Raw genomic sequence first — 12,034 nt, forward strand, 5'->3', positions numbered from 1 at the left:
CCCACTGACCTCCAATGTAAGGGACATTCTTCCCACTGACCACCAATGTAAGGGACATTCTTCCCACTGACCACCAATGTAAGGGACATTCTTCCCACTGACCCCCAATGTAAGAGACATTCTTCCCACTGACCCCCAATGTAAGGGACATTCTTCCGACTGACCCCCAATGTAAGGGACATTCTTCCCACTGACCTCCAATGTAAGGGACATTCTTCCCACTGACCCCCAATGTAAGGGACATTCTTCCCACTGATCACCAATGTAAGGGACATTCTTCCCACAGACCCCCCAATGTAAGGGACATTCTTCCCACTGACCCCCAATGTAAGGGACATTCTTCCCACTGACCCCCAATGTAAGGGACATTCTTCCCACTGACCCCAATGTAAGAGTCATTCTTCCCACAGACCCCCAATGTAAGGGAAATTCTTCTCACTGACCCCCCAATGTAAGGGACATTCTTCCCACTGATCACCAATGTAAGGGACATTCTTCCCACAGACCCCGAATGTAAGGGACATTCTTCCCACTGACCCCCCAATGTAAGGGACATTCTTCCCACTGATCACCAATGTAAGGGACATTCTTCCCACTGACCCCCAATGTAAGGGACATTCTTCCCACTGACCCCCAATATAAGGGACATTCTTCCCACTGATCACCAATGTAAGGGACATTCTTCCCACGGACTCCCAATGTAAGGGACATTCTTCCCACTGATCACCAATGTAAGGGACATTCTTCCCACTGATCACCAATATAAGGGACCTTCTTCCCACTGACCCCCCAATGTAAGGGACATTCTTCCCACTGACCACCAATGTAAGGGACATTCTTCCCACTGACCCCCCAATGTAAGGGACATTCTTCCCACTGATCACCAATGTAAGGGACATTCTTCCCACTGACCCCCAATGTAAGAGACATTCTTCCCACTGACCACCAATGTAAGGGACATTCTTCCCACTGACCCCCAATGTAAGGGACATTCTTCCCACTGACCCCCAATGTAAGGGACATTCTTCCCACTGATCACCAATGTAAGGGACATTCTTCCCACCGACCCCCAATGTAAGGGACATTCTTCCCACTGACCCCCCAATGTAAGGGACATTCTTCCCACTGACCTCCAATGTAAGGGACATTCTTCCCACTGACCACCAATGTAAGGGACATTCTTCCCACTGATCACCAATGTAAGGGACATTCTTCCCACTGACCCCCAATGTAAGAGACATTCTTCCCACTGACCACCAATGTAAGGGACATTCTTCCCACTGACCCCCAATGTAAGGGATATTCTTCCCACTGACCCCCAATGTAAGGGACATTCTTCCCACTGATCACCAATGTAAGGGACATTCTTCCCACTGACCCCCAATGTAAGGGACATTCTTCCCACTGATCACCAATGTAAGGGACATTCTTCCCACTGACCCCCAATGTAAGGGACATTCTTCTCACTGACCCCCAATGTAAGGGACATTCTTCCCACTGATCACCAATGTAAGGGACATTCTTCCCACCGACCCCCAATGTAAGGGACATTCTTCCCACTGACCCCCCAATGTAAGGGACATTCTTCCCACTGACCCCCAATGTAAGAGACATTCTTCCCACTGATCACCAATGTAAGGGACATTCTTCCCACTGACCTCCAATGTAAGGGACATTCTTCCCACTGACCCCCAATGTAAGGGACATTCTTCCCACTGAACCCCAATGTAAGGGACATTCTAGACAGCTTCTTGCTGTATCATGAACACATGTCTCAGTTGGATAGTTTCCCTCCCAGGGGCGGACTGACCATTCGAGCACTCAGGCACTGCCCGAGGGCCCGGGGTCAGTAGGGGGCCCCATGAAATGCCTCAGGTACCTTTTTTATAGGCTTTTTTGAGTGTGGGCAAGGACACAGGGGCCCCATGATCCCCTATTGCCCGGGGGCCCCATGAGTTGTCAGTCCACCCCTGTCCCCTCCTTTCCAGCCTGTTCTGATGACAACTTTAAAATATTGGATACCTCCCCGGCACCACCCGGCTTTCAGTCCCAGTGATAGTGGGCACAGGCAGCATCCAAAACCTGACAGGGGGTCTAATCACTTAATGGAAAAGGGAAACATCCTGGAAGTCACATATCTCTGCAAGACCCCATAAGAAGGTATATGACAGCCCCAGCCCAGGATCCAACCAGGCCACGTCCCCAACATGTTTCACTCCACCCATGATGCTGAGTCATGGGGATAAGGATCCCAGGTATAGGGGGAAATAATTGCATCATCAACTGCCATTTAATGAAGACAAATAGGTATTACGTGAATATTAGCCTTACACTGAGACAACACAGCATGAAAAATCCCATGTGCAAATGGATAAAGAAAATATATAATTTAAAAAAGGCCAAAGCATACAGAGGATAAATATGAACACTAAAAAAAATAGTGATGGCAAACAATGAAAAAAGTATAAAAATGAAGATGTATCCAAAAGGGAAAAGACCCCAAAAGCAGCTCAAAAACAACAAAAAAAGGAAAAACAGAGGTAATTATACTGTAGCTGACAAATCTTTCCAAGGGACCCAACTTTATCAAGGGTCACCTAAAATTTTTGTTTAGTTCAAGAACTTCAAGTAGCTCAAAACTGTCTTTTTGAGATATATAGCTTAATTCTAATGAGTAATCATTATAATAAAATAATTGAAATATTGAAAGAACTGGGAGCCATCATGTACCCAGTAGCCACCATCCAACAGCAGAAGAACATATTCTGCCTTCCCTGGTCCCCCCACCATCATCCACATGCTAAAGACATTTTTAAATAAAACCTTTCCATTTCTATTAAATTATATATTTTATACCCAGTGACATCATTGTTGGGTCTCAGTGTTTGCAGACAGATGGGGCGATTGGCATGAGCAAAATTTTTTACTACAGGGATTGGGGCACCCTGTGCTAGGTTCCTTCTGTTGCAAGGCTGACAGGAGTAGTGACAGCGGCATCACTACTCTTGTCAGCTCAGCGCCGGGAGCAGTGAGGAATGAGCCAAAAGGAGGTGCAGGTTGCGCACTCCATAAGCATGCATATCATGAAGGGAAGGGGGGGCACAGATTGGCATCTTTGCCCTGGGTGCTGGATGACCTTGTCCCGGCAGTGCCTGAACTTCCATGAATGAAAGACGATGAGTGAATGAGGTGGGTCACTGACCTTCCTAGGACTTCTCCACCAAAAGGTGGGCAGGATCTCCAGGTGTCACTCCAGCACTGGAGCAGAACAATCCAATTGTCATGCAGACCAACAAAGGCAGATATTCATACCATCCGTCTCCATTTCAAAAATAAACCATTTATTTGGTTCTACAAAATTTCCAGTACAATGAAATATGGAAGCCCACCATGCTCCTTTACCAAAAATAAATAAAATAATAAAATGCAGCATCTAGATGCACTAAGTTATCGTCTGCCATGAATTTAAGTCACAAGGAAGTCTCAAGGAACTTGCAAGCAAGTCACAAGACTTTGGGGTCTTAACAGTGTGAACCAAGCTCATGTTCTGCAGCAGGCCCCCTTCCTGCAGTCTTGGGGTCCTACATGGTGGGATACCAGGGCCTGTCCTTTGCGACACTGTATAGAGCTTTATGGATCTTGGGGCTTCAAGGATTCTCTAGAAGACATCTATCACCTTCAGTTTAGATAGTTGGTTGGAAAGGTTGAATGAAAACACCAGTCCATCCAGTTCAACCTGTGTGGGGATGTTCATGGTAATTCATATAGTCAGGTCCTGGCCATTCATATGTGGTGCGTGCGTTTTCCTTTTACTCTGAGTATTGTTACATTAATTTTACACCACAATAAAATCACCCTCAAGATTTTCAAAGTCCAGTACCCATATAATGTGCAAAATGTCAAAGAATAGTGCGCCTGTGTCTAGAAGCCGTGAGTTGGAGGTGGGAGCTCTCTTGTCTCTAGGCCAATCTGCACATGAAAACATGGAAACAACAGTACATGCTTGGACTTGGAATGGTGGTATTGTTGGTTTTTAGCAAGGACACCCTTGAAATATATACATATACTGTATATACTGTATATATATATTGTAACGGGGTTCGCTCAGGAGCAGGTGTGTGTGACCCCCTGGATGGGTGCACAACACAAAAAACACAGGCACAGCACAACAACAGTGGAGGTGAAAAACAAAAAGGTCCAGTTTATTTACAAGAAAACATCATACCAAAAAGAAACATCAAATCCTTGCCAACTTGGCTACTTACTGTACAATTAGTTTCCCTAGCTATCCACTAGGTACAGCCTGATGCTATACCCAGTCCCTGTCAGTTGGAGGCTATCCACACAGGCTTTTGTCTCCCCGCACAGATAAGTATGACGCTCCCCAGTCTACCAAGGCAGAGATCTGATTCCAGGATGGAGCAACTCCCTAAGCAGGTGTCAAGGTCCTACCTTTCTTGTGCATCTCCATGTGCTGGCGTCCATCTTGGGTTTCTGCAAAGCATGGTGGGAACCTTTATGCCTTCAGGCTTCTGCGGCTCCTCCTCAGAAGGCTGTGGCTGATCACATATAAACCTGCTGTCTGCAAGTGCTCTCTGCATTCGTGTCCTGTATGTTTCCTTGTCGCAAGCGCTTGTGCTGTTCTCGTTGCTCTCCTGGTAACCGACTTGGCTTGGACAAGACTATTCGTTGCTTCAACCCTTTACTTGACCTCCCGTTGCTGAACACGGCCCGTGGCCTGATTATTCTTTGCCTACCGTCTAGTACTGTCTGCTCCGTTGTTATTGACCCGGCCTGTCTGACTACGCTGACCCCAGCTGTACGCCATTGGCGGCAGTCACTACCGCAGCTGGGGTCACTCAGGGTCCGCGACCTGGTTTCAGGCTGCGTCAAGTCCATCCCCACCATCAGTGGCCCTGGTGAAGGGTAGCCTGGGGCTTAGACTCCACACCCTGAGGGACTCTGGTCTGTTGGTGGTGGCTGTCATCAGTTGCGGCGTGACCGTACCATAGGCCTGCCTGCCCATTCCATCGTTCCTGCCCCGACAGCAGGCTGGGAAGTGTTATAGAGGCCTTAATGAGCCCACAACCTTCAGCTGGGCTCATTACCTCAGTGCTGAAGGACTCAGCACTTCCTCCTAGTGCAGTGGTTCTCAACCTTTCTAGCGCCGCGACCCCTTAATACAGTTCCTCATGTTGTGGTGACCCCCAACCATAAAATTATTTTCGTTGCTACTTCATAACTGTAATTTTGCAGTAGGAGGAATAGTGCCACGTCATTGGTGTCAGTGGGAGGAATAGTGCCCCGTCATTGGTGTCAGTGGGAGGAATAGTGCCCCCTTCATTGGTGTCAGTGGGAGGAATAGTGCCCCCGTCATTGGTGTCAGTGGGAGGAATAGTGCCCCGTCATTGGTGTCAGTGGGAGGAATAGTGCCCCGTCATTGGTGTCAGTGGGAGGAATAGTGCCCCGTCATCGGTATCAGTGGGGGGGAATAGTGCCCCGTCATCGGTGTCAGTGGGAGGAATAGTGTCCCGTCATCGGTGTCAGTGGGATGAATAGTGCCACGTCATCGGTGTCAGTGGGAGGAATAGTGCCCCGTCATCGGTGTCAGTGGGAGGAATAGTGCCCCGTCGTCGGTGTCAGTGGGAGGAATAGTGCCCCGTCGTCGGTGTCAGTGGGAGGAATAGTGCCCCGTCGTCGGTGTCAGTGGGAGGAATAGTGCCCCGTTGTCGGTGTCAGTGGGAGGAATAGTGCCCCGTCGTCGGTGTCAGTGGGAGGAATAGTGCCCCATCGTCGGTGTCAGTGGGAGGAGGAATAGTGCCCCATCGTCGGTGTCAGTGGGAGGAGGAATAGTGCCCCATCGTCGGTGTCAGTGGGGGGAGGAATAGTGCCCCATCGTCGGTGTCAGTGGGGGGAGGAATAGTGCCCCATCGTCGGTGTCAGTGGGGGGAGGAATCGTGCCCCATCGTCGGTGTCAGTGGGGGGAGGAATCGTGCCCCATCGTCGGTGTCAGTGGGGGGAGGAATCGTGCCCCATCGTCGGTGTCAGTGGGGGGAGGAATAGTGCCCCATCGTCGGTGTCAGTGGGGGGAGGAATCGTGCCCCATCGTCGGTGTCAGTGGGGGGAGGAATCGTGCCCCATCGTCGGTGTCAGTGGGGGGAGGAATTGTGCCCCATCGTCGGTGTCAGTGGGGGGAGGAATCGTGCCCCATCGTCGGTGTCAGTGGGGGGAGGAATCGTGCCCCATCGTCGGTGTCAGTGGGGGGAGGAATCGTGCCCCATCGTCGGTGTCAGTGGGGGGAGGAATCGTGCCCCATCGTCGGTGTCAGTGGGGGGAGGAATCGTGCCCCATCGTCGGTGTCAGTGGGGGGAGGAATCGTGCCCCATCGTCGGTGTCAGTGGGGGGAGGAATCGTGCCCCATCGTCGGTGTCAGTGGGGGGAGGAATCGTGCCCCATCGTCGGTGTCAGTGGGGGGAGGAATCGTGCCCCATCGTCGGTGTCAGTGGGGGGAGGAATCGTGCCCCATCGTCGGTGTCAGTGGGGGGAGGAATCGTGCCCCATCGTCGGTGTCAGTGGGGGGAGGAATCGTGCCCCATCGTCGGTGTCAGTGGGGGGAGGAATCGTGCCCCATCGTCGGTGTCAGTGGGGGGAGGAATCGTGCCCCATCGTCGGTGTCAGTGGGGGGAGGAATCGTGCCCCATCGTCGGTGTCAGTGGGGGGAGGAATCGTGCCCCATCGTCGGTGTCAGTGGGGGGAGGAATCGTGCCCCATCGTCGGTGTCAGTGGGGGGAGGAATCGTGCCCCATCGTCGGTGTCAGTGGGGGGAGGAATCGTGCCCCATCGTCGGTGTCAGTGGGGGGAGGAATCGTGCCCCATCGTCGGTGTCAGTGGGGGGAGGAATCGTGCCCCATCGTCGGTGTCAGTGGGGGGAGGAATCGTGCCCCATCGTTGGTGTCAGTGGGGGGAGGAATCGTGCCCCATCGTTGGTGTCAGTGGGGGGAGGAATCGTGCCCCATCGTTGGTGTCAGTGGGGGGAGGAATCGTGCCCCATCGTTGGTGTCAGTGGGGGGAGGAATCGTGCCCCATCGTTGGTGTCAGTGGGGGGAGGAATCGTGCCCCATCGTTGGTGTCAGTGGGGGGAGGAATCGTGCCCCATCGTTGGTGTCAGTGGGGGGAGGAATCGTGCCCCATCGTTGGTGTCATTGGGGGGAGGAATCGTGCCCCATCGTTGGTGTCATTGGGGGGAGGAATCGTGCCCCATCGTTGGTGTCAGTGGGGGGAGGAATCGTGCCCCATCGTTGGTGTCAGTGGGAGGAATAGTGTCCCATCGTTGGTGTCAGTGGGAGGAATAGTGTCCCATCGTTGGTGTCAGTGGGAGGAATAGTGTCCCATCGTTGGTGTCAGTGGGAGGAATAGTGCCCCATCATTGGTATTAGTGACACCAATGATGGGGCACTATTCCCACTGACACCAATGATACTTACCTTGCAGACCCCTGCTCCAGCCTGGGCTCGCTCGCTCCCTCCCTCTCCCATGGTACCGACACTTACCTGTCAGATGTCTTCCTTCTCCGGCCGCTCTCCTCCTCTTCACTCGCTCGATCTTCGCGGTGCCGCTCGGCTCCTCCTCTCCAAGCTCCACCTCCTTGCCGGTGATTGGCCGCCTGTGTGCCTCTCCTGAGCTACAGTGCCGGCGGCCAATCACAGGCGAGGACTGATCTCGAGGTGTGTCCAGATGACAGGGGCGGCATGTCATCCCGCCCACACCTGGAAACGGCGGTGGCGGCGGCGAGGAGCGGTGTCTCGGTTCCTAAGACCATTGGAAATATGTGTTTTCCGATGGTCTTAGGCGACCCCTGTGGAAGCGTCGTTCGACCCCCAAAGGGGTCGCGACCCCCAGGTTGAGAACCGCTGTCCTAGTGGAACAAATCCCCATAAAGCCTGAACCTCGGACAAATGTATCGCCCATCCAGGACACAACCAGGTGATTTTACCTGCCGACTGTCACTATATATATATATATATTGTACACTGTGCATTTTTGTTTATAAAGTATTTGTTTAGCACTGATAAGGAAAGGAACATGGTCAAGTTTTGGAGAGTTTTCTAAGAAGAGCTGCAAAGAAAAATATATAAAAAAAATGATGAGTGAATTTGTCGTTCCAAGCAGAGCCGGTACGAGGGGTGGGCAGGACAGGCGGCTGCCCTGAGCACTGTGGTATCCTGTGAAGTGGTGGTGGGGGGGGGGGGGCACCATGAGGAGATTGGGGGTAGGAGATTTCTGTTGGGAAGGGGAATTTTGGGGGATGCCAGGTGGTTAGGATTGTTGAAGAAGTGGAAATTTGGAGAGGTGTGCTAGAAGTGGTGATTTGGGCGATTTGTATTGGGAGGGGGGATGGGGGAAGAGAATTTGTGTTGGGAGGGGGGATGGGGGAAAAGAATTTGTGCTAGGAGGGGGGATATGGGGAGTTTGTGCCAGAAAAGGTGATATGGTAGAGGGGAGAATGAGGGGAAAGTTGGGAGGGGGGTGGATTTGTGCTGAGAAAGGTAATTTTAGGTTTAGAGGATTTGTGCTAGGAGGGGGATTTTATTTGGGGGGAGGGGTATATGGGGAGCGAGAGGATTTGAGCTGGGAGAGATGGGAGAGGGGGCAAAGATTTGTGCTGGGAGTTGAGATTTCAGCAGGGGGCAGATTTCTTCTGGAAGGATTGAGAATTTTTACTTAAGGGGTAAGCATCTTGGGGGAGGGGGCGCAGTTTGGCATGTTCACCATGGGCTCTAGATGACCTTGTCCCAGCACTGGTTCCAAGGATCTGATCTGAGGTTTTTAAGCCCCATTTCTGGAGAGTTGACATGTAGGACCCTCCCTAACATATTCATTTCACTTGTTTAATACCACAGTAAAGAATTTGCACATCATTAATTGCAAGAGACATTTATTTCTGCTGCCTTGGCACCCCTCTAGACTCCCAAACATCTCACTGTAGAACAAGAAAATGAACTGTCTCCATGTTCCACAGCAAGACATTCCAAGAATCTGGAGAACAGCAATTTGATCTAATAACATCTTTCTGCAAAATCATTTTAGTAAGTGGTGACCTGATGTGACACCTCCATCTTCTACCATGGTGACCTGGTGTGACACCTCCATCTTCTACCATGGGGACCTGATGTGACACCTCCATCTTCTACCATGGTGACCTGGTGTGACACCTCCATCTTCTACCATGGTGACCTGGTGTGACACCTCCATCTTCTACCATGGTGACCTGATGTGTCACCTCCATCTTCTACCATGGGGACCTGATGTTACACCTCCATCTTCTACCATGGTGACCTGATGTGACACCTCCCTCCTCTATCATGGTGACTTGATGTTACACCCCCATCCTCTACCACGGTGACATGATATGACACCTCCATCCTCTACCATGGTGACCTGATGTTACACCCCCATCCTCTACCACGGTGACATGATGTGACACCTCCATCCTCTACCATGGTGACCTGATGTTACACCCCCATCCTCTACCATGGTGACATGATGTGACACCTCCATCCTCTACCATGGTGACATGATGTGACTCCTCCATCCTCTACCATGGTGATATAATGTGACACCCCCATCCTCTACCATGGTGATATAATGTGACACCCCCATCCTCTACCATGGTGACATGATGTGACACTTCCATCCTCTACCATGGTGACATGATGTGACACCTCCATCCTCCACCATAGTGACCTGATGTGACACCTCCATCCTCTACCATGGTGACATGATGTGACACCTCCATCTTCTACCATGGTGACCTGATGTTACACCTCCCTCCTCTACCATGGTGAGTTGATGTTACACCCCCATCCTCTACCATGGTGACATGATGTGACACCTCCATCCTCTACCAAGGTGACATGATGTGACTCTTCCATCCGCTACCACGATGACATGATGTGACTCCTCCATCCTCTACCACGATGACATGATGTGACACCTCCATCCTCTACCATAATGACCTGATGTGCCACCTCCATCCTCTACCATGGTGACATGATGTGACTCCTCCATCCTCTACCATGGTGATCTGATATGACTTTTCCATCCTCTACTGTGGTGACATGAGATGACACCTCCATCCTTTACTATGGTGATATGATGGGACTCCTCCATCCTCTACCATGGTGACATGACTTTTTCATCTTCTACCATGGGGACATGATGTGACTCTTCCATCTTCTACCATGGTGATATAATGTGACACCCCCATCCTCTACCATGGTGACATGATCTGACACCTCCATCCTCTACCATGGTGACATGATGTGACACCTTCTTCCTCTACCATGGTGACTTGATATGACACCTCCATCCTCTACCATGGTGACCTGATGTTACACCCCCATCCTCTATCATGGTGACTTGATGTTACACCTCCCTCCTCTATCATGGTGACCTCTATTCTCTACCATGGTGAACTGATGTGACACCCCCATCCTCTTCCATGGTGACATGATGAATCACCTTCATCCTCTATCATGGTGACATAATATGAATCTTCCATCATTTACTATGGTGATAAGATGTGACTCCTCCATCCTTTAGCATGGTGATATAATGTGATACCTCAATCCTCTACCATGGTAACCTCATGTGACACCTCCATCCTCAATCATGGTGACCTCTATCCTCCACCATGGTGACCTGATGTAACACCTCCATACTCATTGAGACCTGATGTGACACCTTCCTTCTCTATCATGGTGACCTGATGTGACACCTCTATCCTCCACCATGGTGACATGATATGACACCTCCGTCCTCCACCATGGTGACCTGATATGACACATCCATCCTTCACCATGGTGACTTGATGTGACACCTCAGTCCTCTACCATGGTGACATGATATGACACCTCCATCCTCCACCATGGCGACCCAATATGACACCGCCATCCTTTACCATGGTGACCTGATGTGACACCTCAGTCCTCTACCATGGTGACATGATATGACACCTCCATCCTCCACCATGGTGACCTGATATGACACCTCCATCCTTCACCATGGTGACTTGATGTGGCACCTCAGTCCTCTACCATAGTGAGATGATGTGTCACCTTCATCAGGTTTATAGTGTAGTATTTTGACTCCTTTCCTCTATCATAGCGATGTGAAGTGACTCCTCTGTCCTCTAACATAGTGATGTGAAGTGACTCCTGTCCTCTAACATAGTGATGTGAAGTGACTCCTCTGTCCTCTAACATAGTGATGTGAAGTGACTCCTCTGTCCTCTAACATAGTGATGTGAAGTGACTCCTCCATTCTGTCATAGTATCATCTTTTGTCTCCTCTGTCATCTAACATATTGACACACTGTGACATGGCTGTTGTAACTGGAGTTGGGGTTCTCTGTGCATTCTGGTCTGGGGGGTCTTATGTTCACCAATAATTCCAAAAAATCATTATCAGACACCAATCAGTGAGATCCCTTTAATATTAGATTCTAACATTTTCATCAGTACTGTCAATGAAATGAGTCATTGAGCCACCAACATGCAGAGAGTTACACAAGCCAGCCATCTGTCAGTGGGGGAAACGCTCTCATGAAGTGTAAAGATCTGCTGATGAATGTGTTGAGGAGAAATTAATTCAGATCACTTCCCGTTTTCTTATTCAGAACATGATGACCTTTCTGTGTTTTCTTTCTCTGAAATTCTCACTAAAATCGGTCAAATAAAGTCTACAAAATAACAGAATCACCCAGCAGTATAAAACTACCAGTGCCAGGTGGGGGTCACCCCTGGACCCTCAGAAGAGCTTCAGTCCTTCTAATATTGATGTCCTGGCCTGTGTGGGAGCTTTCTGCCTCTCCAAGAAGAAATGCATCCAGTTCTTGGTAGGATGATGGTGATGGAAACCTATCTAACATTTTTATCTCCAGAACTTCTATGGTGTTTATATGTGGGGGCTGGTGAAGCCATGGAGGGGGTTCCTGGTGTACTGTGAACACTGTTGGAGTTGTATAGAAGTTTGT

This window comes from Staurois parvus, unplaced genomic scaffold, assembly GCF_062004578.1.
Source record: "Staurois parvus isolate SC_StPar_1 unplaced genomic scaffold, SC_StPar_1.0 ptg001231l, whole genome shotgun sequence".
In the NCBI taxonomy this organism is placed as follows: Eukaryota; Metazoa; Chordata; class Amphibia; order Anura; family Ranidae; genus Staurois; species Staurois parvus.